Source organism: Myotis myotis, unplaced genomic scaffold (genome assembly GCF_014108235.1).
Source record: "Myotis myotis isolate mMyoMyo1 unplaced genomic scaffold, mMyoMyo1.p scaffold_m19_p_19, whole genome shotgun sequence".
NCBI classification, from domain to species: Eukaryota; Metazoa; Chordata; class Mammalia; order Chiroptera; family Vespertilionidae; genus Myotis; species Myotis myotis.
The window spans coordinates 32,287,266-32,313,970 of NW_023416323.1; the positions used below are offsets into that span (position 1 = coordinate 32,287,266).

The 26,705-nt window shown below is 48.5% G+C and overlaps 1 long non-coding RNA gene across 1 annotated transcript in view; it reads left to right on the plus strand.

Moving 5' to 3' along the window:
- LOC118674638 overlaps positions 1-23,753 on the plus strand; it is a 35,986-nt gene extending 12,233 nt beyond the window's left edge. The window contains exons 2-3 of the long non-coding RNA XR_004973686.1: positions 21,942-22,007; positions 23,667-23,753. This is a non-coding gene — a long non-coding RNA (uncharacterized LOC118674638). The remainder of the gene's footprint in view (positions 1-21,941; positions 22,008-23,666) is intronic.
- Positions 23,754-26,705: the final 2,952 nt, after the last annotated feature.

The window sequence follows — 26,705 nt, forward strand, 5'->3', positions numbered from 1 at the left end:
CAGGTAAAAGGGTGGCCGATTCTGTTCACGTCTCTGAAAGGTCACTCTTCTCAAGAATTTATATATATGATGAATTCCCAGCCTCGGATCTCTAACTTATTTCAATAAAATAACATTTTATTCTATTGAACTTGAAAATTATTCACTGATTCTCTGGTGAGTTTGACAGGTAAAATACAAGACACCTGGTTAATTTTTAACTTCAGAGTCACAAACAAAAATATTTTAGTATGAGTATGGCCCAAGCCATATTTGGGAAATACTTACAAAAACCATTGTTTACCTGAAAGGACAATTTAACTGGGAATCCTGTGTTTTCATTTGCTCAATCTGGCAACCTCAGACCCTAGGAAATATGATATCGGATTGCATTCCAAAGGCAGCACATCTTGATCATAAAGTTTGACGTGCGTGGGCGTGACAAAAGGTCATGATGACCTTGAGAGAAATAGGATTTTCCTGCCTCTGAAATCTAATGGAGGGTTAGCTATCAGCTTCTCGCCCTGCACTCCTTCTCCCACATCTGAGTTCATCTCCTTCACAACAACCTTCCTTTTTTTCCTTTTGCCCTCAAATAGGTAATAATATTCTTAGTGGTTACTTATCCCATTAGGTGGCCCGAAATGATTTCTGTTCCATTCATTCCTGTATCGCTCCGCTAGGCAGAGGGATGCTGGAATGAATAAAACCAATATGGTACCTGACTGAGGGTGCCTTATTATCTGGAGGAGGGCTAAGGAGAAATACACGCATTTTTTTTTTTTTTGGCTTTTATTACTCTGTCTCAATTTACACATCTAGTAATGAGATAATTGCACCTAATTGAAAAGATTACTTTGAGAAAATATATGTCCATGTCCATGTCTGTCTCTGTCTCTATATCTATCTACAGTTGACCTTTGAACAACACTGGTTTGAACTGTGTGGGTCCATTTATATGTAGATTTTTTTTTCAATGAATGACTGTGCTGTTTTTTTATTGCAGTTGAGAGTCCCTGGCTATGGATGGCTGCCTATATGCATGGGTCTATTTTATATTTGAGCTTCTTCGGATTTTGGCATCTGGAGGGGGTCCTCTGCGGATACCGAGGGACAACTTAAGTTGTGGGCGTGTCAGAAGTTATATGCAGATTTTTGACTCTGTGGGGACTTGTGCCCCTAATGTCCACATTGTTCACAGGTGAACTGTGTATCTATTTGAGTGTGTGTGTGTGTAAGTGAAGTCAACTGATAAACACATGATTTTCTGAATCAATATTAGTTCCTTTCCCTCCCTTTTGTGTTAGGACACTATAGCTGTCTGAGCTATTCTTACTTTCTCCTCTTTCGTCAGGAGAAGGGTAATGCCTAGACCAGAACTATGAACACATGGGTTTTTCTTTTCTAAAGAAGAAACTTTCCAGAATGTGTGTCCTCAATAGACAGCCTAGGTTCTCAATCAGACTCAGGCCAATACTGTGGTGTCCACCTTGCAGAGGGCCCTTGAAAGCAGGGTGCTAATGATCTGATGGCACCTCTCCGCCTTCCCCTGGGAGTCCCCGGAGTCTCACAGTGTAGGGGGAAGGTGGTGACAAGATCTTGCAGGTACTGTTGTCTTTCTTGGGACACATGATGTGTGAGTCTAGGTTCAAAGAATACTCTGAAGATGTACATCAAGACCCAGGGAATGTGTACCAACATTAGACTCCCTGCTCCTCGGGAGGGTGCCTTTGATACTCAAAAGGATGGCTAGGGAGTTCATAACAACATCTTCTAACACACATTAATTGGGGCTCCTTGCCTTTTCAAGGAGGTCACAGTCATTCCCCAGGTACATGTCTTCAATATGAGACTAGGTCTGAAATGCAGACCCTAGGGTAAGATAACAGTTTCGTTGAGAATGTAAATACCCAAGGTCACAGAATACACAAAGTGAAGACTTACCTGTGCTCCCCCTGCTTCCTATGCATCACGTGTCACTGGGAGGTGCCCATTCAACTGTTAATTGTGCAGAGTGTGTACATTACAGTTGCTATGGGGACGTTGACTGTTGTTGTTAGGGTATGTTGAAGTCATTCGCTTGTCTCAGAGATTGTACACGTATAACCAGGGCTGCCTTGACGTCACGGATGTGATTGGGGTGGTGGTGGGGGGGTGTCTTTGGAAGAGCAGCACAGAGGAACATGGTCAGACATTTACCTAGAGCTATGGGTGCCTTGCTTCCCTTCATCCATCTGAGGATTTAAATCCTGAATTGCCCAGGCCTTCCAGAAACTTCGGTAGTGAAAACGAGATTTATTAACTTGGGCAAGTCTGTTTTCAATCTATTCAATCCAGATAACGGCTCAGTTCGGCATCATTTTTCCACGTCATGAGAACACCTTTGAGAGCTTAGTTTGGTAGCTCTTCACAACCCCAAGCAGAATCACTAGAGATCCAAGGTATTAAAAGCTAGATTGCTGCAAGAAGAAGCACTAGTGCATGCATTGAGTAGCAGAAGGAACCCAGCCATAATTCAAACACAGAATAAATAAATGAAAAATTAAGTCCATACAAGACACTATATGGTGAAATTTTAGTCATTAAGGAAATTCCAAAAGCTTGAGGCACAGTGGGGAGGGAAGACTGGTTACCTAGGGGGGAATGTGGATCAGATAGACACCAGACTTCTCAGCAGTAGCAATGAATGCCGCAGATAATTAAACCATGTTTTCTAATGTCAGGCAGATGATTAACTTTGAATCTGATGGCAGAACCCAATAAAGTTTAATTCAAGTTTGAGGATAAAAATCAATAAATTTTTTGAAATGCACAGATTTGGACAATTTGCCATGCACAGATCCCTTGAAAAGAATTATAAGCAAAACCAAAAATAAATCCAAGAAGAAAAATAAACAATATGAGAAAATCTACCAGAAAAAAACTCTGTTCTTAAATTTAAATGTGTTGATTTAAAAAAAAATCTTCATCCAAGGACATGCTTATTGACTTTAGAGAGAGGGGGAGGGAGAGAGAGAGAGAAAGAAAGAAAGATTAATGTGAGAGAAATACCTTGATTGGTTTCTTTCCCATACCTTCTTCATCTGGGGAATTGAACCCATAACCTAGGTATGTGCCCTGACTGGGAATCGAACCCATAACCTAGGTATGTGCCCTGACTGGGAAACGAATCCGTAACCTAGGTATGTGCTCTGACTGGGAATTGAACCCACAGCCTTTGGTGAATGAGACAATGTTCCATCCAACCGAGCCATACCGGCTAGAGCTAAATGTGTTGATTTTGAAAAATTAAGTTTCTAACTAAAATATTTCAGCTGATTCCAAATGCAGTATGCTAGGGATGCAAAAAGGAGGCAGATGGAATTGAAAGCATGCTGAGATTCTTGTTATGTGGAGAAGATAGATGCTGATTATTCTAAAATTGTTCAGAATAATCCATGATCAAATATGTTTATCAAAAGCATAAGGAAACAATTAGCAAAATAGATCTAGCGTACACGCCCCTAAACCACTGTTCATTCTGGTCAGGGAAAGCAGAACAGAAGAACCTCAGTCAATCCACCAGAAGTCAGTGAAGGAACAAAGGATAATTAAGGAAATGACCCAAAAGAGCAGAAAATAGAGAATGAATGAACTCCTTCTTGGTATTGTAATTACTAATATACTTGAGCAGACATAAGGCCAAGTATATTAGAAATGATAACACTTTCACTTGTTAAGAGGGTGATTCTCAGATTGAGAGATAAATTTGCCAGAGAAAAACTAAATCCAAATAGTAACAGGAAGTTGTTGACTAAGGGCTATAGATGCTTTCATAGAGCAGTGAATAGAGTGTATTTAGGGGAGGGGCAGCCAGAGTGTAGGACCACCTACAGATTATGCAGGGCTCTTCAGGGAGTAGCTTGGAATTTTTCCTAAAGGGAAGTGAGCAATAATGTCAAGAATTTAGTGGTTCATGAGATTCACATGGAGAAAGATTACTATGGCTTTTGGGAAAGTTTGGGGGTCAGGTCAAGCCTGTGGTGAGAGAACACTTAGGGGATGTTGAAGGACTTCATGCATGAAGTGATAAGGGGCTAACACCTGTTGAAGCAGTGGGGAGGAGGAAAGGTGGTAGGTAAAGTGATTTTAAGAAGATAGACTCAAAAAGACTAAAGATGAAGGGAGGACATGAAAGATGGCACTCAGGTTTCTGAAGTGAATGACTGGGTGGCCTCCCTCACCAATATGGGGACGTGGACAGGGAGGAAGACGTAGCTGGGGGAGAGATGATGAGCTTGGGTTTTGGTCCTGTGGGTTGTTCATTGATGACTGGATCTCGGCATACAGATTTTGACTGGATGTGTAAGTCTTGGAGCCACTGTCTCACTGGTGGAAGGAGTCATTGTGAATTCATAAATAGAGCTGGACTTGCCCATATAAAGTACAGTACTATTCTTTATATTTTTAAAGTAGGTTTTTATTGATTTTTATAGATAGAGGAAGGGAAAGGGATAGAGAGAAACATCGATCGGCTGCCTCCTGTACCCCCACTCCCTTACTGGGGATCAAGCCTGCAACCTGGGCATGTGCCCTGACTGGGAATCAAACCAGTGACCTCTTGGTTCATGGGTCGACACTCAACCACTGAGCAACATTGGCCGGGCTGACGTACTATTCTTTAGATCAGGGGTGGGCAAACTTTTTGACTCGAGGGCCACAATGGGTTCTTAAACTGGACCGGAGGGCCGGAACAAAAGCATGGATGGAGTGTTTGTGTGAACTAATATAAAATCAAAGTAAACATCATTACATAAAAGGGTACGGTCTTTTTTTTTTTTTTAGTTTTATTCATTTCAAATGGGCTGGACCCAGCCTGCGGGCCGTAGTTTGCCCATGGCTGCTTTAGATCCATTGTGTGAGAAGCTGAAACCCTGACTCGACTCCTGACCCTCCTTTTGCATTTAGTAGAGAGAAACAAAATGAAAATGGTCACGTCTCCTGAAATTCAATTAGGAACGTTGAGAACTAGAGATCAGTGCCTCCCTCATCTCTCTGGATTCTTGGGCCTGCGCAGTCATGGGAAAGGTGCAGCTGAGAAGGGATTGTGCTGGATGCCTTCTGGCATGAAATGAAGCCCTGATAGGACACACTGAGGGAAACGAAGAACCTCCTGGCTGCTCTCTGAAGAAAAGCAGTCCCTCAGTGAAATGGTTGCTAATTAGTCTCATCCCCAGTCACGAGCTGAATGGGGTAATTGACTTCACAGATCACAAATGACATGCCTTTTTTCTGAGCTTCTCCCAGCGAAAGACCACATCCTCCACATACAGAATGAAAACCCTCACAATGGAAGTGGGGGTGCATCACAGAGTGCTCTGTTGGAAATTCTCAAGGCCATTGATGGGATAGAAACCCCAAAGGGTGGAGAAGGTGCTCATTGACATTCCTTAGGCTGCTGAGGAATGTCCTAGATTCTTCCTTGTTCTCCCTTGTTCTCAGTGATGGAAAATGTGTATATCTGCATGGCTTTCCAGATTCTAAATCTAGTTACTTCCCAAACCCAACTCCCCGGAATGGAGTGGAGCCACAGCTTGAAGGAGTAGAGTGGCACCAGGTTACTCTTCTTTCTGGAGGAGCTGAGCTCAGCGTGCTCTGTGCTTCCCTTGCACCACACAGTACAATTCTGGGATCTGTGTTGGATTTATTTGTCAAATGTCTGGGTCCTTGATGCCTAGCAAAGTGCCTGGCATATAAGAGGTCTCTGGTAGATTCTTATGGCTTAAGGGAATGTAAAGAATGTGGCTGTGCCCACCACTGTGGCTCAATGGTTGAGCATAGATCTATGAACCAAGAGGTCACAGCTCCATTCCTGGTCAGGGTACATGCCTGAGTTACGGGCTTGATCCCCAGTACTGGGCATGCGGGAGGCAGCTGATCAATGATTCTCTCTCATCATTGATGTTTCTATTTCTCTCTGCTTCTCCTATCCTCTCTGAAATCAATAAAATTATATTAAAAATAACATTTAAGAATATAGCTGAAAAGATAAGAGAGACCAACTTTTATCCAAAATATCTATCAGACTTGTAATAGTATTCTTTATTATGAAGTCTACTAGAGGCCCGATGCATGAAATTCATGCAAGGGACTTGGCCCCCACCACCGCAGCAGCCGCCTCGGCCCTCGCAGCCCAGGCTTCGTCTGGAAGGTTGTTTGGAAGGACATTTGGTCTAAGTAGCATATTACGCTGTTAGAAATTAAGATATGATCCTGAAAGGACTCAGGATTTTGGAATCTCCTGTGTAGTGTCAAGCCATCTATTTAAATAACCAGTTAATGAGTATGAATGAATGCAGTTGTCAATGGTAATAACTAAGTTCCATTGAAGAAGTAGGAAGGGATGAAGATCCAGTTAGTAGAGTAGTGGCCTGAATTCTGTCTCTATTTTCTTTGAGAAAAATAACTTATTCCCAGTGGATTCATTGTCTGGAGGGCCGGAAGGATGGGTCATCTTGAGTCTTTGCCTGAGGAATGTGGAGTCCCTGGAAACATGTGGGCCCCAAAGGAAGAGAGTGGGCACATTAGCCTCTTTCAGTGTGAGCAGCTTGACATCAGTAGGTAGGGCCTCTGAGAGAGCAGCTGTGGTTGGGTCCTTGCTTGGGCCCAGGTCAGAAGGGACTCGCAGCTTCTCGGCACTATGCGGAGAGCCCAGGGGGACTCTGCTCTGAGTAAGCCCCTCGTCCTCAACACACCCTTCAGCTGCCACTGTAGCCAGAGGTGATGCTTGCAGGTCCTGCCAACACTGGCAACTCAGGACCAGATAGAGCAGCTGAGGAGGAGGATCGGGCCAACATTTATAGAGCTTCTGTTCTGTTGTAGTTCCTCTTCTCTAAGCACTTTCTAGGCCAGTGATGGCGAACCTTTTGAGCTCGGCGCGTCAGCATTTTGAAAAACCCTAACTTAACTCTGGTGACGTGTCACATATAGAAATTTTTTGATATTTGCAACCATAGTAAAACAAAGACTTATATTTTTGATATTTATTTTATACATTTAAATGCCATGTAACAAAGAAAAATCAGCCAAAAAAATGAGTTCACATGTCACCTCTGACACGCATGTCATAGGTTCGCCATCACTGATCTAGGCACAGGTCAGGACAGCATGTTATCTACAGAGCATCCCAGGAGGGAGGCATGGTTAGGGTTATATGAGGAAGCTAAGTCGCACAGGGGTTCACTAATGTGCTTAAATAGAAGGAAGACACACCACTGGGCTACGGTATATAAGCCTCATTTTAAAGTTTTATTTGAGCAATAATATTTGTTGTTCACAGCATGGAGCTTTCTCTAATAGCTCATCAGACCAAGGCATCTGAGATGAGAACTGGAGTCATGTGTAGGAGCCGAGATGGGTAGGGGTGGGGCAATCCGCATAGCACTGCAGGGAAGAGCAAGAACTATCTGGGTCACCCTGGCCGGTTTGGCTCAGTGGGTAGAGCGCTGGCCCACAGACTGAAGGGTCATGGGTTTGATTCTGGTTGGGGGCATGTACCTTGGTTCCAGGCTGGATCCCTGGCCCTGAGATGCAGAAGGCAACCAATCAATGTTTCTCTCTCTGTGTCTTTCCTCTTGCCTTTCTCTCTAAAAATCAATGGAAGAATGTCCTCAGGTGAAGATTAGCAACACAACAAAAACAAACAACCGAACAAACAAAACCAACACAGAAAACTATCTGGGTCACATAGGCAGGTGCCTCTGGAGAAGTATAGAAGCCAGGGACCAACAGCACGGCTCTGGTCACAGAACCCCGGGCAGCATGTTTCTGCAGAGCTGCACAGTCCATGGAAGGTTCTAGAATGCAGCAGGTCATTTCACCGTGAGAACAGGTCCGTGGCAGATGGAGAATGCTGCTTCTCAGGCTTCAGCGAGGCAGCCCTGGACCAGAGGAGGGGCTTTGGAGGCAGAGAAGGAAAGCGTGTTGTGTGATGGACTGAAAATATCTTCGATGGGGAAGACTAATCCTTGCATCCCAACTTGACCTTATGCTAGCTCTTTGACCTTGGATAAGTAACTCTCCTTGCTGGCGCTCTCTCTGCTCATTTTCACAATGGCGACCATAGTACCCACATGCATGTGGTAGGGAGGATTCTGCGGGCTAACCTAGATACAATGGCCACAGCGTACGCCTCCCGCTTCCCCCTCCTCTCCTGGATGCGGTCTCCGGGGCTGACAAGTATAAATAAGGGAGCACAGCGCTTACTCCGGTGGCGCCAGGAGAACTCCTTTGAGGAACACATGATTGACACCCTCCGCTCCTCCCAGGACTATCTGCCAGGGGACGGGTGGGATTCGGGGGCTCGTGCAGTTTTAACTTAGTGCACAACCAGCAGAAATCCTTTATAAAAACGATTACTGTGGACTTATTATTCTGCAGACTGGGATGACCTGGTACCCCCGGGCCCTGTTTGCTTTGGAAAACAACATATAAGGAAGCATGTGAAATGCATACTTGTTAAACACAGAATCCCCCACGCCCCGCCCCGGAGAGGATGCTGCCCAGCGGGACCAGCCTGGGACCCAGGAGGGGATTGCTGCTGGGTCAGAGCCCAGCCTCACTGTGTGCCTCCCGCTGCCACCACTGGGAGAAGCAATTTGTCAACTTTATACCTTTCTGGTCTGGTGACTTAATAGGATTCGACCGTCCCTGGATTCCATTTCAGTTGGGTCAGACACTGTACTTCAAATTAAAAACCTGAACCCTGAGACGGCTGAGGACCTGGGGAGGTGTGCGAGGTGTGCGGGCATGTGAGCACGGAGGGCTGGGGCTTCCGCTGCCCCGTGAGCAGCGGGATCAGTGCCTGGGTTCCCGCTCCTGCCCACCTGAGCGGCCACATTCCCAGGCTGCACGGCCCTCCTGCCTTCCCCCGGGCTCTGTTGCAGACACCGGGGTGCCATGTGTCCGCCTGTCTATCTACCTGTTGAGAGGAAGCCTCCGTGATCATGCAGCAGCGGAATGGACAGCAAAGAGGGGCAGGGACATTGTCACTGCAGAGGGTCCTTAAGATGGCCCCGCTCCCTTGGCCAGTATGTGTTTAGCATCACGGTGTGAGTCACCGTGGCAGTCAGCGAGGGAGATGTGTGAATTCCAACCACGCTGTCAAGGAATTTGCAGTCAGAATGAGAGAAAGTCAAGGGCATAGGTGGCCTTGAGCCAGGGCGGAGGGTGACTGGACTAAGGAGGAAGCTGCCTTGAAATAGGGGAGGAGAGAGGGCGCTTTGGGGGTCCTGGAGGAGAGGCGAGAATCTGGAAGGCTTTATAATGGGGGTACCACTGAGCCGAGCTTTTGAGGGAGAGAAGGATTTGGGCACCTGGGCATTGGATTGGGGAAGGGCAGTCTGGGGGAGGGAGGAACCTGGGTGAAGGTGCAGGGGTGGGCACTGCACCACGTGTAGGGAGCAGAGGGTGCTCCATTGTGTCTCGGGCTGGAGCATTTGGGGGAGATATAGCCTGGTGATGGGTATATGGCCAATAGAAAAAGCTGAGGCCTCCTGGGAGATTACTAGGGGCCACTGTTTAAGCACTTTGTATCTATGCTCTATCTATATATCTATATATTTGTATATCTATATATCTGTATCTATATATCTGGGCACTTATTTGAAGGGAAATAAATTCTACTTATTAAATCTTTGCATCTTTACCATTTGCTGCAATTCCCATTTTATGGATGATGAAAGTGAGGCGCAAAGCACACAATGTGTGAGCAACTTGTCTGAGCGCAGCGCTGGCGAGGAGCAGAGCGGGCTGGGAGCCTGGTTGTGTGGGTCTGGAGTCCGTGCTTGTACCCTCTCTGCTTTGCCGATTCTGACAAAAGGGTCCCTTCAGCTTGTCCATCAGGGTAAGCTCCAAAGGGAAGAGAGGAGAGGGGATGGAGGGGAAGGGCGACCCCTCCCAGAGCTGACTCTGCCTGTGCACGGTGTCCTCTGGGAGCAGTTTCCGGGAAGAGCCCACTTGTGCAAGGGCAGGCGTCTGGCTGACGAGAGGGAGCGGGGAGCCCCTGTTGCCATGTCAGCTCTGCTCCCCTGAGTCCTCATCATGAGCCTTTGGGGCTCCGCTGTCTCCGTGCTTGACGTCTTTTCTCTGAATGAGGCGTCACCGAGGCCCAGCTCAGGAGGGACCCGCATGCCGTGTGAGTGAGGCAGGAAGGGGAGGCTGGGGATGGGCGCCCGTAGTGCCCACCATCTGCCCATGTGTCGGCCCCAGGATGTCCCAGCAGTTCCGGGATGCAGTGACAGTGTGTGAAAGAGGACAAAGCGTGGAGGTGGAGAGCAAGGACAGTTGTGACATTGCAAGGATAATGCCACCAGGGCTTGGCAAGAGAGGGGGGCAAGGAAAGATGGAGGAAAAGGTTGCAAAAGGTTGTGCTTGGCACTGGGTGTCTGGCACAGCGCCCCCCTGAGGCCAGTGTAGAGGTGGCAGCGGGGGTGGTGTGAAGTCTCTTTTTTTAAATTTTATTTATTTTTCTTTATTGATTAAGGTATTGCATATGTGTCCTTATCCCCCCAATCTCCCCCACACCCCTAGTGTCTGTGCCCATTGGTTGTGCTATATGCATGCATACAAGTCCTTTGGTTGATCTCTCCCCTTCCCCCCATTATTGGAGGATGGAGATGAGATTTCGTTCTGCGGTCCGGCCACTCCTCCCATGTGGGCGGGCGCTCCTCCTCTTTCAACCTGGGAAGAGGGATTTCTGCACACACTGATCATCGTTAGGTCCTAACCCACTGACCTTTCCAGGTGAGGAGAACAGACTTTGAGGGGTTCTTCCATCCTGGTCACAACACCCACCAAGGTGCCCCTTTCCCCATCTCTCGCGAGATAAATGACAGGCCTCTGGATGATGGATTGGGGAGACCTCAGGTTTTCCTTCACACCTGGGTCTGTTTGTGGCAGGAAGAAACACCGCTGTCACACCATGAACACAGAGGGTCAAACCTTCATGACCAAGACACGGCTCCCACAGCCTCCATCTCCCCATAAAGATAGACACACGGCCCCGCAGGCACCTGTGGTCTGACGGGAAGTGGCTTTATTACAGAGCAGGATCAATGGGATTGATCTGCCGATGGGCTATCGCATTGCCAGGGCGGAGGATCAGAAGGAATTGGCTGCAGCTTCGGGAGTTGCTGGTAACTCTGGGTCCACATCCAGTTAGGCCTGCCCAGAGCTGTTAATATTTGCCCCTTTGCTGTGAGAAATGTGCTGTGGTTATATAGTTCATTAGAAGCCTATTGCTTTACGTCCCTGAGTGCATCTCCTCCCTGGCTCTCAGTTCCAACAAGGAAACCATGCCTGAGAGTGGGAACTGGTTGTTTGTGGCAGAGCCAGGCACCCTGGCTTTCTGACAAGTGGTAGCATATGTCTTCCTCAGTGACTATAATGATTGGCCTGGCCAGTGTGGCTCAGTGGTTGAGCATCGACTTATAAACCAGGAGGTCCCGGTTCGATTCCCAGTCCGGGCACATGCCTGGATTGTGGGCTCAATCCCCCATGTGGGGTGTGCCGGAGGCAGCCGATCAATGGTTCTCTCTCATCATTGATGTTTCTATCTCTCTCTCCCTTTCTGAAATATATATATATAAAAGACAGTGATCAGATGTCTACCAAGGGGGGAAACAAAGCTGGGCATTCAGGGTTCTTGCTGGAGGCGCGCACACTGCATTGGGGGAGCCTCCCCTGGTGGGGAAATGTGTGCACCAGAACATCGTCCTGTGAAGGGAGGTGTTTGGTTTCTTGAGGCCTGTTGCTGTGTCCCCACGGCCAGACATGGTGCCTGGTACACAGTAGGTGATGCATCGGTATTTGCTGCACGGATGGTGAGCAGAGGCTTGTACAAGATGCTGTGTTCTCATCACGTTGGAAAGTGATTCATGCTGCTGAGAAAGCCACAGGGGTTCCGATGACGCTCAAGAGAGGGTGGGTGGGGAGATGGATCTTGGAGGGTGAGAAGTTGTTCACAAGGAAATGCAGACAGGAGAGTATTCTGGGTGGTGGAAATGGCACCCCCAGAGTCTGGCCCTTGCACTCATGCCAAGGTCCTGGGACAGGGACCTGCTTGGTCCTCTGCGGGGTCAGGGCCCATGGGTGGGTGGGCTGGAACAGCAGGGGGAAGACCAGGGCTTGGTCATGCAAGTGTCAGCCTTGCAAAGGAGACTTTACCTTATGGCAGTGGGCAGCCAGAAGGGGACTTCGTGCTGTAGTTAACCACGTCTGACCTGCAGAGAAGGGCGTGAAGGGACATCCTTGCTCACGGCTATGCTATTTGCCTTCTCTGAGGCTGTGAATGTTCCAGATGAGTTTGTCCAACGAGGGGAGACTGAAATGTCTCATCGTACCCGTGGCAGCTGTAGTCGCTCTGGCACGTCTGGTCCAATCTGGTCCCTTGGAATCCAAATGGTGCCTGCGTTCCCGCCGTGTTTGCAGGAGGCGGAGTGAGGGCCTTCCCATTAAACACCAGATTTCAGGGAAGGGCTGGGCAAGAGGTGTGAGATGTGGGGACAAGTGATCTTTGCAGAAATTGCAGGGGAAGAGTTTGTTGCAGATGGGAATGGGAGGCAAATATCCTTGAAAAGCTAAGGAACTTTGGGGTAGACTTGACTGCACTGGGGGGCGGGGCATCAGCATTGGGGTTTGATGGACTTGGACTTAAATTCAGACTTTGTCACCTAATACCGAGGTGGTTGGGGGTTTTGCTGAACCTTGCTGAACCTCAGTTTTTCCATCTGAACAATGTGGATCATAGCACCCATCAGGGTATTTGTGCAATTGAAGTGAGGTGCTTGTGCAAATGCTAGTCACTAAGTCTTGCTCCCCCTCCCTCTCCTTCCTTCAAAAATGGGCCTTGACCTTGCATTCAGAGGAAAGGCTGGTATTTCTGGTTCTTAAAGGAGCTGATCTCCATGGTGGGGTGGCATTGACTGTCGCAGGAGGTGACAATAGCCAAGGTCTGGATGCAGGGGAAGGTGTGGTCAGCCTTCCCACTGGCACAGGGGAGGGTAAGGTGGGCCAGAGACCCTGGGGTCCAGGCAGGGGCTGAAAATTTTAATATTTGGATCTGAAAAGGGGGAGAGGGAGCAATTTTTTTGAGCAAAGGGCATTTGCGTTTGACAGCAGTGTAAGGTGTTTTGGGGTGAGGTGGGTTGAGAAAGAAGGGGAACAGTAGGCTGTAACACCTCAGATATACTGGGGGAAGTTTGGGAGACCCTCACATCCTGAGATAAGGGATACAGACTTATGGAGGCCCAGAAAAACCCCAGCCAAAAAGAAGAAAGGAGGAGAGGAGACTGTCCCTCCTTGTTTCTTCCCTTCCTCCCCCGGCCTTGGAACTTGCTTGATATTTGTGAGTCAGGTCCTCACCAGGAGATCCCTGTGAGCTGCTCAGTGTGGGCTCTCTCCTGGCTAAAGAGGGCAGACTGTGGGGGAGGAGTGGGGAGCTCCACCACTGGCCACACACACATGCCCACACCCCAGGGATGGGCCACCCATGCTTGGAGTGGGCACGTGCCAGTCCCCATGTCTCCTGAAGGCTGTGTCTCCTGCCCCCTCCTGGGGGTCTGGTCTGTGTTGTTGATCAGAACTTGCCTTCCAGAAGCCTGGGCCAGATTCCCAGTGGAAAAGCAGCGCTGACATTTAATTTAAAAGCCAACATGCTACTTGGTACAAGTTTGCTCGGCTGTGTCTCAGTTCTGCCTCTAGAACGAAGCTCCTTCCAAAGAACACGGGCATTCTGAGAGTTTGAAGTTTCCTCTCTGGGGACTTTCTTAGTGTCAGGCGGAAGTTCCAACGGTCCTCTTACAGATGGGGATCAAGGGGAAAATAAGGGAATGGGCTCATTTATTTAGTAAGTATTTACTAATAAGTATTTATTAAGTATATTCACTGTGAACAATGTGGGTTCAGAGATGACAGAGGCTCATAACAGTAAGTGATCTTTCAAACATACAAATCCGATTGTGTCCTTTCTCTGGTTAAGCCCCTTTAACAGCCTCCCGCTTGACTTTAACCTCCTTAACATAGCTGGTAAGGTCCTGTGTGACCTGGCCACGACGTATGGCTCCATACTTAGGCTTCTTGTCTGTCTTGTCCACTCAGTTCCTCTAATAACTTCAAACATGACAAGCTTTTTCTGGCATCTGGCCCTCCTCACAGGCTGTGCTTTCCTACTGAAACCCTTTCCTCTGCTCTTCCTACAATTGGTGCACTGCTTTAGGTCAACAGTGGTATCTCCCTAAAAGGCCTCCATGACCACTCTCTAGCTACCATTCACCTCTTTGTCAGAGCACCTCGCCTGCTCCTTCTGTAGGACTGATAAGAATTTAAAATCAATTATTTACTTGCCCAACGCCTTCCTCATATTATGGCTGGCAGATGTCGACTTTATTGATATGTGACTCCTATACCACATGTATGTGCTGGACCCCGAGATGCCAAGTACATATCTATTAAATGAATTTATGAATGAATGAACGAACGAACGCATGCCTGTGAGCATGAGTAAATGTGTGAGTGGAAGCACAGCCCCTCCCCTCCCTGTGGTACCTAAGGACCTGGCACTGAGACCAATCCTGGTAACACATGATGATCCTGTCACAGTGCCCTCTAGCTGAGCAGGGCAGGGCACTCGGCCCCTAAGGGAACATGACTCCTACAGAGTGAGTGAGAGGCATCTAGAAGAGGGTCCATTTGAGTTGGTTTGGGGGATGCAGAGTTTTTCAAGATTGCAGGGGAGGGAGTTTCAGGCAGAGGAAGTAAAGAATATGCCATATTAGAGAACAACAGAGGGACATGCAATATTTGGGACCTACTTATTGCCAACATGAATTTATTGTTTATGTGAAATGTGTATTTAACTGGGCATTTGTATTTCCTCTGGTGATTCTACGTATACCCTAGTGTGGACCAGGAAGAGTAGAGCATGCTTATAAGTGAGGGGTACGGGACTCAGGCTGCCCTGGGGGGCATGGGAGGTCAAGCTCAAAGGCTCGAGGGCATTGCCATGTGAAAGTACCTAAGGGCAAAGAGTGTGGCTTCCATTCTGGGAGCGGTGGTTTATAAGTAGGGGAGTAGCCAGATCAGGACCTGCCAAACCTCTGAGCACCAACCCCACCTCCCTCCACTGCAGAGAGTCCTGCCATGTGGACTGGAGCTGGGGATACACATGCCGTCATAGGAGTGGGGATATGTCTTTGGTCTGGCTGTACTCTCACCTATTATTTGTGGGGAAGATATCTGTGTGGTCTGGGTCAGTTGCTTCCCCTCCCTGGGTGTGGGCCACCCCACTGCTAGAATGAAGGGGTTGACCAGATGTCTTTAAAGCCCCATTGAGTTTCAGCAGCACTTAGGTCTTGAGAACCTGCAACACATTCTCCGCAGAAGAGTTGCAAGGCAGAGATTTCAGTGTCCACGCTCAACGGCCTTCGTCCGTGTAACATCCTCCCTCTTTCCTTAGATAGTGTGTTAGGAGAGGTTCCCTAGGAGTGATGGAGCCTCTGACAGGGGTGAATCTTGTGCAAGTCACTTACTTACTGAAGGAGTGTTTCTTAGAAAAGAGGGTTGAAGGGAAGTAGGACAGGGCAAAGAAAATGAGCTAAGGAGTGCGTTTTCCCCAGTGGGGAAAGACTTGTTTTAGCTGGATCTCTGGGGGGGGCTCTGCAAAGTTGTCCCATCATGAAGTAAGGGGTCTGAGCTTTGGGGCCCAATGACTCTCATTCATTGGCCCTGTGCTGCCACTGTGGGGGCCACAGCGTGGGCATACCCCCTCAGCCCACGGTTGTCATGGACTCCCATCATTCGAGGGCCGTTCTGAGCAGGTTGCAGCTGGGAGCTGTTAGCAACCAGCATTCCCAGCAGCTGGGCATGGCTACACCCACTTGGGAGAGAGTTTGGGCAACATTCTGAAGGGGCCTACTGCAGGCACCTTGTTCTCAGAGCACTTGCAGGGCACATCTTGTCTGGGACGCAGTGTCAATATCTTGGAAATGGGAAACTGGATCACGTTTTTCTTTCTTTCTAAGGCATCTACCACTGCACCGATGTTCTATAGTGCAACTGCCTTAGTCCAAACGAGCTTTCCCTCTGATGAGTCTGTGTTTGCCCCAAGGAGTGGTCTGTGTTTTTAGGAGTCATGATTATAACTCGGTTACACCTGCTGAGCCTCAGCTGCGAAATGGAGCCCTAACGGCACACGCCCTGCAGGGTGATGTGAACATTCCCAGACAAGCGTATAGAAAGCGCAGAGCATGCCTTCTTCTCGTCCTCCTCCTAATACCTGTCACGCACAACTTTGCAAGAAATTTCGAGTGCGTCGTCCTGGGGACTTGACTCTTCCTAAAGCTTATGTTCTTATTAAAGGAAGTAGGGAGGCGTTCAGTGAGGCTGGGCACCGAGGAGCGGGGTTCCAGGTCCTGCCAGGGCTGATGAAATGGACCACAGGTGGTTCCCTTTCCCTGACCCTTGTGTTCCCCGTGCTGCTTCAATGGTGTCCCGGGAGGCTCCAGGGGGTGGCCAGGCCTGCAAGGCAGCTGTTCCCAGCACGCTGCCTTAGGAAAGCCTCTCCCAGATGGGCTTGTGCTGATTTGAGGAAACAGAAGGAAAATAATTCGTGGTTTCCAAACCTGACATTTTTTAGCTTCCCACCCGATATGTCACGCGTACTATATTTGCTGCACTTCTTGGCCTGACTTCCCAAGCTCAAGATTCAGGAATTGTACGTGACATTTCCTCTCAATTTGGGCCAAAGAGACGCAGAGGAGGACACTGTGAAGCAGAGGAGACCACAGGCCCTGGCATGTCCAGACCCAGTCCTGGTGCTGGTGTTGCCCTCGTGTGCTCTTGCTCAGGTCTCCTGTCCCCACGCCTGATTGTCCTCCTTTGTGAAATGGGAATAACTCCTACATCCCAGGGATGACACAGGCTGAACACAGTAGGTCATCATGGGTCATGGTAAGAACTTAAGTAGCTCTCATGACATTGTTTTCATCCACAAGGAAACCGTTCAGTCTTACAACAGTACATGTGAGAGGCAGCATTTAGCCGGGATGTCTCTGAATGGGGCTTTCACCCCTCTCCTGTCTGCCCCCTCTCTCTCTGCTAGCTCCTCCTTCCCCATCAAGCTTTGGAGGCAGCTGGGAACCTTGGTCTTGCTGTCTCCTATAGAGAGAATTCTCAGTGTGTGGGCTGGTAGGGCCTCTAAAAATGGTCACAGTGGAAGGTCTATGTTGGTACTTGTCAGTGATGTGGATGATGACCGGAAAGTGCAAGCTCTGATGCATGACAGGACTTGGGAGGGAGGATGACATACCCTGTGATGGAGGTGGGAGTCAAGGAGGCAGGTGGCAGACTCGGACTACCGACAGCTGTGCACCCCTGGGAGGCCTGGGGCGTCTCCCTAGAGGCAGGCAGCTTGCGGAGGGAAGACATGTTTGGGGTTAGAACATGGAGTGCCCACCCAGTCACATGTTTGGGGGCCAGGTTGGAGTCCCAGGGGCGAAGGGCATGGATGAGGCCCCCAGGGCATGAGTTTTGCTGTCTAGGGGGGAGACTGGCTCCAGCTAGAACAGCAGCCATACCCTGGGTGTGCTCAGCATTAGGGAGTGGAGTCGGTGTCCGGATGGCTTCGGGCACACAGTGACATCATCGCCCCCCGTGGTCTCTTCTCCCTCAGAGCCTGGCCCAGCAGAGGACCCGGTGCTGTGGTGTGGGTCCAGCCTCGCCCTCCTGGTAGGTGGGCTTGAAGGTCCGTGTTGTCAGAGCCCATGTGGGGGGTTTGAACAGAGAGTGCGTGAGTATGGGTCCCCCCATATTAGAAAGAGGGGGCTCCCCAGGCACAGTGGGTGCTGGCATTGAGGAGACAACCCCTAAGTGACGCATAGGTGGTCTCCCCAGCCTCCCTGCCGGGACATGCGGTTCCGTCAGGATGGCTCAGGGACCTGGCTGCTCTGTGCCTGACCCCTATCCTCGCTCTCCTCCTCTTTCCTGGGTCTCAGTTTGTACTTCTGTCTCATTTCCTCTGGAACCCAGGCAGGTTGACCTCTGCTGGGGACCTGCATCCTGGCTCACTTTCCTAAGCCTTCCGGGTGGGCAAGGGGAAGCTGCAGTCCCTTCTCCCATTGCCGCCTCTGTCCTGTCACCCCCCAAACAGTGCGGTCTTCATCCTGGTGGGGCGAACCCTCCTTCTCTCCTCTGGACCCACCTCTTCCTCGGTCTTCTCATGTCATGCTGCCTGCATCTCCCCGCCTCTCCCCGGGGGATGGTGCCCACGACCTCAAACTGTCAGCTGCTCTTTCACGCTCACTTAGAGCGCATTGCAGACGGACTGCGCCAGGAGCTTCCAGGAACACGTGCAGGTCAGCATTTGGAATGTGAGGACCGAGGGCAGGCCTGTGTGTTATTGACCAGGAGGGGAAGGCTGGGGTGCCCTTCTCAGAGGCAGATGCGGTCCTCCTTCAGGTCGGCCTGCTCAGGTATGTGTGGCAGGGGCAGAGCCATGACACATAGGATCCTAGAAATTGTCCACCTTGCTCTTCTGTGGGACTTGGTCCCCCACCCCATCACTGCCTCCTGTGGCTGAGCAATTCCTTCCTGAGGCTGCTCTGCCCCTTCTTGCCCCCCACCTACTGGTGCTGCTTCCACCTCCCTTTCATCACTGACCTAAGGAATTGCCTTTCAAGGACAGCTTCCTGCGCCGACCTCTGCCCATCTCCATGTAGGCCCCTCCAATAGCCTGTGGTTACGTCTCTACAGCAGGATGGCCAGAGCATGGGCCACCCCAGCTACTATTTTTAGCGTCTCGCACAAGGTCAAGATGGCTGTCTCTTTCAGGGAAGGGGCTGCTGATGTCCTTGTTCACTCCAGTGTCCACTGCAGGGTTCGGTGGAAACCAAGTGCTCAGAATAGAGGGATGTGAGGGAGGATGCAACAAGGCGAATGCAGGGTCTCTGCCCATCACCAGGAACAGTGCCGTCACTGGTTGAGAGCAGTGGGCAAATAGGCTTAGCCTTGTGATTACCAAGCAGGGGCAGGGGTAGTGGCTTAAAGATCTTTCGTCTTAGTCTGCTTCTTAAATACTGTGGGTGAGTATGTGAACATGTGTATGTATTGGGGAGGGGGTTCCCTGGCCTCCCAGTACCCATTGAGCACCCTTGTCTTCCCAGCATGCCACAGACAGAGGGACAGACCCGCGCGGGTGGGTGGAGCCTGGCTTGGCTGCCAAGGATACTTGGGCACCTGCTGCTGCTCTTGGCCAGTGGCCAGGGCTGAGGAGTCAATGCCTGAACTGCTGCTGGGGTCCCCAGGTGACTCAGACCTGGGTAGGGATGATGGGTTTTGTCATATCTTTGAATAATTTAAGAGCAACTTCCATTTGTGGGGATTTGCTTTGAAGGTCTCACAATGTCTTAGTGGTCAAGTGGGCTGCACGTGTGTGAGTTTAAAAGGAGTTAGTTCCACAGCCTAGAACTTCAAGTTTACATCTTAAATAATGGAGTTCCGTAGCACTGACTGAAGCCCTGCTTCCCGGGCCCTGTGCAGCCTCATGGGATGTGCTCCTGGAGGTCAGGATCATTGGGACGGGATCATTGGGACAGGGGCCTCCCAGGCAATGGGTCCCTTCTCTCTGAGCCTAACCTGTGCTTTTCCATGGAAGGGAATGGAAGGTGTCGGACTTGCCCGTATTAGGGGGTTTGTGATGGAGTCGTGTGGCCCTAGGCCTTTCCTTCCCCCCTGTGACGTGGCGAATAGCAATAGGCAGGTTTCTGTCTCAGAAGAAGTGGTTGATTTATAGGAGCTAGAATAGACCAACCCCAGAAGCCCCCGGGGGTGGTTCCTGGGGCCGAGTTCTCCCCTTTCTGAACCCAAATTAAAAATATGGTCGGGAACGAGAAGTTATGCAAAGGAATGAACAATCCCCAATGTCATGATGTGCAGAATTTACACGTAAAAGTGTTGTGTGTTTTTTAAAACTGCTGATAGGAAGAACAGGAGCTAAATACGTAGGGCTAGAATGAGCTGTTTTTTTCAACTTCCAATCTTTCCTCTTGATCAAGGAAATGTTGATATTTTTGAAAAGAGGCCGTGTTCAGAGTTGAGGGATTTGTGATGGAATTCCAGCTTGACTCCTCCCTGTGTGTGTGTATAGAAACACACGATATGTGCATACAAAGCCTATCAGCGTTTCAATGGGAGAAGGGGTGTGAGGTGGGAAATTCTTGGTGCGTGGAGCAGCTACTCTGTATTTTAAAACCCTTTGCGGTCCAATGTTATTTTTGGAATTCAAACAGTCTGGTCCAAATTAATTGACGGGGTTGAATGGTGAACTTTTTAATGTTCTTATTGCTCGATGTTGGACCTGCTTCTAGCGCCTGGTCTGTCATGTCAGCCTCGAGGTTGGACCGAAAAGGGTTAATTATGCCTGGAAAGGAACTTTTTGACGGGTGAGTGCAGACGAAACACGATTCTATGAGGGCTGTGATTTTTTCCTTCAAGAATGACTTCCTGGATGTGAGGGCGATCTGGCTGCGACATCTGTCACCCCATTGATCGCCAGGGTTGATTCGGCTGATCTGGCTTGCTAGGCCGGTGTCCCCCTCCTCCCTCACCAATCCATGTGCGCTTGCTCCGTCGAAGAGGACGGCCTTCCCCCCAGAGGAGAGGACCAGTCTTCGGTCAAGGGTATACGAGTAGCTGCGCTCCCCTGCTAGAACCTCCAAACAAGCTCTCAAGAATGACTTCCTTTGTGGGGCAATAAGAAGCCTTCAGGAAGTTATCGTTCCTGGCACGGCTGGTTTTTCAGCGGCAAAATGAACCTGCGTTGGGTCATTTAGAGTAATTTTGCTTTCTACGTTAATTAACGGAATGATTCTCCCTGTTTGACAATGAAATATGGCACAGGAACATGAGGCAGACTCCCTTTTATTTAAGAGAGCCAGGTCTCCTGCATTTCAATCGGGAGCCACCGCCGTTATCAGCAAAGAAGGCGAGCAGACAGAGGGTGGGTGAGCTTCTCTGGGCTGACGTGTTCCCTGAGCACCAAATTGTAGTGTCTGCGGGCACCATCTGAAGATCTTCTTAAAATACAGTGGAACCTTGTTTCTTGAACAATTCGCTTCTCAACGTGACAACCCTTTCATGCTGATGCATGAGTATGAGGCAGTTTACCACTGTTAACATCTCAGGATATTGTGCTGTGAATATTTTTGTGGGTTATAATTGTTAAATTCTCATTTTTTACTGTACATTTCTTTGTTTTTAAAGTCTTGATTGATAGATTAAACAGTACAATAGACATGTACTGTATATAAGAAAGGTTACAACAGGGAATCATTTGGGGGCCTGGAATGGATTAATTCAACTTACATTATTTCTAATGGGAAAAAATGATTCCGAACAGCCTTCCTGAGCTCATGACGTTTGAGAAACGCGGTTCCACTGTACAGGAGCTGATCCAGAGGCCTGGGATGGGCCCCGAGACCCTGCATTTGTAACAACCTCTTGGGTGAACCCCATTTGAAGTTGTGTATGAGACAGAAGTTACTAGACAGTGTAGGAAACCTTAGGAAATGCATTTGACAAACTCAAGGAGAAGCTGTAAGTCCCTCAGGCCACGTACCTAGATATGCAAGCACAGCAACTTGATTCAAGGATTTCTTGATGGTCGATCTATGGGCGCAAATACCAATGGCAGTTTTCATCCTGAAGATACCGCTCCTAGGGGAAAACAGATGTTCCAGGGATGAGTGTACCTGGCCAGGTTATGTAAAAACGACTCCAATAATTAGGTTTGTGCGTTCAGTTCCTTTGATGTCGGTGAAAATGCTTTAATTTCGGCGTACACAGCCCAAGCTATGTTAGGCTCTACTTTGGGATGAAGATGTATAAAAGTGCTGTCTGATTTGGGCTTTTGTTCTTATTAACATGCCCAGTGGGACTTCTTACAGAGGGTCGATGTGTCAAGAACACTATCCAAAATGAACCACGAGGAAACACATGTAAGTACCCTTCCTAATGCATTCGATTTTAAAACGAGGAATGTGAACGTCACAAACAAGAGACAGGAAGTGGGTTGTAACCCTGAGTCTATCACTCACTTGTTCTGTAGTCTTGGGTGAAGCTTTTCTCTAAGTCCCTGCATCTCTGTTCATCATCCCAGGTTGCTGGCAGCATCATGAGGGCTGAACGGGAAAGTTCTAGGAGGCAAAATAATGCTGTTTAGAGACGACCATACATCCCTTTTCTGAGAAGGACCCCTTGTATCCTCACCCCAGTCAAGGAGACATGATTCTGCCCTCCTGGGTCACAGTTGATTGTCCAGAAATATAGACCCAGAGTCTGGTTGTGCTATGGATAGAGGCACTCCAAGGGCCTCCATCTCGAACAGTGCTCTGCAACGGGACTTCTAGAGCGAAAACTACCCAATAGCATAGCCACATGTGACTAGTGTGACTGAGGGACTAAATTACATTGGACGGCACTGCTCTAGAGTCGTCTTATGGCCTTGGGCATCTAGGGAAATCCCAAGAGCCTCTTATGTCCTTTGCCTAATTTTGGCTGTTCAACTGTTACATCAATTTCATGAGACACCCCAGGAGCTCTTTAATAAATGCCCCCATTTATTTCCACTAGGCAAAGGAGACTTAAGACAGCTCTGAAGTAAGAGCTTAACTACTATTCTTTTGTGGAGGGATGTCTGTCCATCACAGTGAGCCACACAGAGGCGAAGATGTTGGGCCTCTTATTGCCCACCTAGTACCCTGAGCAAACTACCTTACCACGTCACAGGCAATCCTGTTTAAATATGAAAGAATCCATGGCATGATGAAGGTGACTTATTTATGTGACAGTTCCATGACACTCATGGAGCATCAGCCTGGGGAGCTGGAAATCTGAGCTCATGTTCTACCCTTAGTCTAGGTGAGAAGCTATGTTGTCACTGAGCCTCAATAGCCATGTGATTATAATGAGGAGGCTTTAAAAGTAGAGTATCGTCCCACTAGACCCGTGGTTGGCAAACTGCGGCTCTTTGGCTCCTTCAGTGTGGCCACGAAGTTTCAATCGCACTGTATGTGCGTGCCCGCACGTGGTATTTTGTGGAAGAGCCACACTCAAGGGGCCGCAGTTTGTTGACCACTGCACTAGACCATAATAAGCTAGAAGCAGTGAGAGCCTTCCCACTGTGGAATACACTCTTGTTGCAGGTGGATACAGGGGTGGGCAAAAGTAGGTCTACAGTTGGTCATATGGTAATTTAATACAATAATTAATAAGAATAAAATTTCACATATTTGCTACTGTAAACCTACTTTTGCCCACTCCTGTATGATAAAAATCAATGTGTTTCCTCGGATCTGGTCTAGAGGGCAGATGGGAAGCTTCATCTTGAAGCTGGACCAGATTTGGATGTACAGGTGCTCATTCCTTTAAAAGTGTCCTAGCTTGACATTTGTGGGCACAGTCTGATTGTCAGTGATCTGGAGCCACTTCATGCCATTTGATTCCCCCCTCCCCCAATAAAACGAATGGGAACGTTCCAGCTTAAACATTGTACCCATTATCACATCATAGTCTTACCACCCTCCTAAGGAGCTTGCGAGGTAGATGTCCTTGTCTTGCCATCATTGTCATCAACACTTCCTTGCTCTTCTTCGCAGGCGGGGACAACGGAAGCCAGCTGATGCAGATCCCACTGTTAAGAAGAGGAGACAACAGAATTCACAACCAGGTCTTCTAAGTCTAACCCTTAGAGAACATCTGCTTTACAATTGTGTGGACACAGTTGAAATAACATATGTTTGGAGAAAAAAATGTGAAGCAAATTAAAGATTGCATTTTAAGAGATGAGAAGGGCAAGAGTGTCATTTAGGGGGCGGGGGAGTCTACATTGTGTGGTGGGATAATGCCTACAGGATAAAAAATAGACTATTACGGCGGAATCTGGAGCAGGCCTTCCCGTAAGCAGGTTTGCTACAGAAAGGTTAAATGACTTGCCTAAGATCACAGAAGTGAAAGTTGGCCAAACTTCACACCTGAGATCACCCTGACCACAGAGCTCAAGTGATGAGATTATGACTCTTTAATAAACATCTTTGTTTCACTGGTACCACCTGAAGAGGAGGAGCCCTGTGTGCACTGGGTATGTCATAGGACTTGAAAGCCCCAATGTGATGGTGGCAACGTCACAGGCCCAGTGGGAGGTAGGCCTCAAAGACACCAGCTTCTCTTAGACATTTCCTATCTGATGTTAACACTTAAATGCCATGGCTTTTCTAACTGGGGCGGATAATTGCTCTCCCACTCACTGCATTGTATCTGATAGAATGCACCTTATTTATCTTTGTACTACATTACCAAGCTCAGAGCCAGACACAGTGGAATCTGTCGGACGCATGAATCATTCTGAGCCCTGATATTGCTAACAGATAAGCACACACGCACTGTTCTCCTGGAAAGCACTACTTAGATATTACATGTGAATGCAGGTTAACAAGCATTCAGGTTATCTCATTAAAGGTTACAGAACCACTGTCACTTGAGCTGGGTGGCTAAGGAAGACCCTGTATTTGGACCAAAATGGTATTCCCACCATAAGGTTCTGATATATCGGCGGCCTCGTGGGAATTTTTAGAACAGGCCAAGCCAGGTGAACATATGGGAAACCCACGTTGAAGATGCAGGTGGGGGACTCTGAGGGCAAGCACACCTGAAGGTACCACTCAGCTGCAGGCTATCTTGGAGATGGACAGCCACCCACTATGAAGGTGGGATGGTAGGCTTTCTAGATAAACAATGACTTTGCTGATATCCCAGTGCTGGGATGACTCATAAGGCTTAGGTCCTGATATACCTGACCTACTGTATGATCTATAAAGGATGGTTATACTGGAGACTTTCTACCAATATCAAGGGCTGAGCTCACATGACTCTTGCTTATAACTCACATATTCCCAAGAGGAAGAGGCAGTCAAAAGGGGGGTGGGGTGACCAGGCATGTGGAGGACTCAGATGACGGCACATTAGCAAGGATTGGGAGGCACTGTGATGGTTAGCTAAGGGGACAGATGCTCATGGGGAGGGAGAAAATTGTTTAGATGCCATTAGGGCTGATAATTCAATGATAATCCAAGTGTTCAGTTTGATACAAGATTTTATAGAAGGGATACATGGGTGATAGTTTACCTAGACAGAGTGCCCTGAGGACAAGGGGCCACCTGTTTCGTAACCTCTGTGTGTGGCTCTGTGTCAACCACACCATCCAGTATCAACAAGTGTTGGTTGACATGAACTGAACAAAGTCACTAACCTTATCAGATGAGGGACCTTTAGGGGAATCAGAATAGTCTGAGAAGCATAAGGGCTTCCTGGGTTGGTTATAAGTTCTGTCACTAGATATTTATTATCAGAGTCCGGGATAGTCACCTGTCAGGTGATTTGTCCATGTGAGAGATGCCACAGTGATATAAATAAATAATGATAACTAATGGACACATCGTAATCTATACCATTAACTATCAGTCCTTGGAGCTGAAGTGGGTTTGGGGTCTGAAGGGCAAGCCTCTGAAGTGGGAGGAGAGGATTAGCTGGGGAGGGGAGTCCAGGTTCCTGATTAAATATGTGCCTTTACAACAATTGGATTCTAATGTTGCCAAGACCTAATGTCTTTCCCCGAGAAACTGTCCAGCTGCCCTGCCAAGGTCTCCGTGGGTCATCTTTTGCTGAGCCTGGTGGGTCAGAGAGTACTTCCACCTCTACCAACTAGACATAATTGTTATCATTTCCCTATTATCAGGTTTTACCCTGCCCTAAGAGTTTGACAGATATCTCCTTACCTTGCATCCATCTCGCTCTTCCTCATTCCTGAAAGGTGCACTGCAGGGCTTCAGGTGAGCACCATGAACTTCCAGGTGACTGTGGCCAAGTCAGGTAACCTGTGTAAAAGGAGGGATCCTTTGAGTTTCCTCCTCGAGTCCCTTCCTTTTCTAATGTATCTTGGACACAGTGTGCACCAGGCACCGTGCAGGATAAATAAAGATAAAAGACCCATTTTCCAATTTCGGGAACTTGGGTCTAGATCTGGAGGTTCACATAAGTGAGAACGCACAGCAACAACCGAGACCACATGACTGGCAGACCTTGGCTGTGTTGAAAGAAAAGGGGCGACAGTGAGTTCTACTAACAGTTAGAAGGAGGGCAGTCCAGGGAAGAGTTCCTGGAAATGTTGGGCAGATAGCTGGGGTTTTATGTTTAAAAAAGAATGAAACTAATGGGGACAAACCAGGCAGAAGGGCTTCCCAGCAATGGTGGGGAAGGAACATTGTGCATCAAATCCTAAGTCTTAAACAAGGTGAAGGGCAAACAAGGTGTTTTGTTTCACATGGGTGCGTTTGGGAGGCCAGATACCGGACATCTTTAAATGCCAGGCTCAGGGGGTAGGGCCTCCCAATGAATGAATGAATGTGACAGGAAGCCTCTGAAGGTTGAACAGGGCGAGGCCTTATACATAGCTTCTTGGGGAAAAGAGCCTGGCAGCTTGGAGGAACATGGGTTGGTTGCACGGGACAGAGATAGAAGGCAGAGAAACTAGCCAGGAATGTCTTATTCCAAGTGGGCTATTTTTCTATTGGGGAAAAAAAAATACACGAAAAAAACCCCAAACGCTAAGCTTCCAATGAACTGCCTTTTATTATGACACG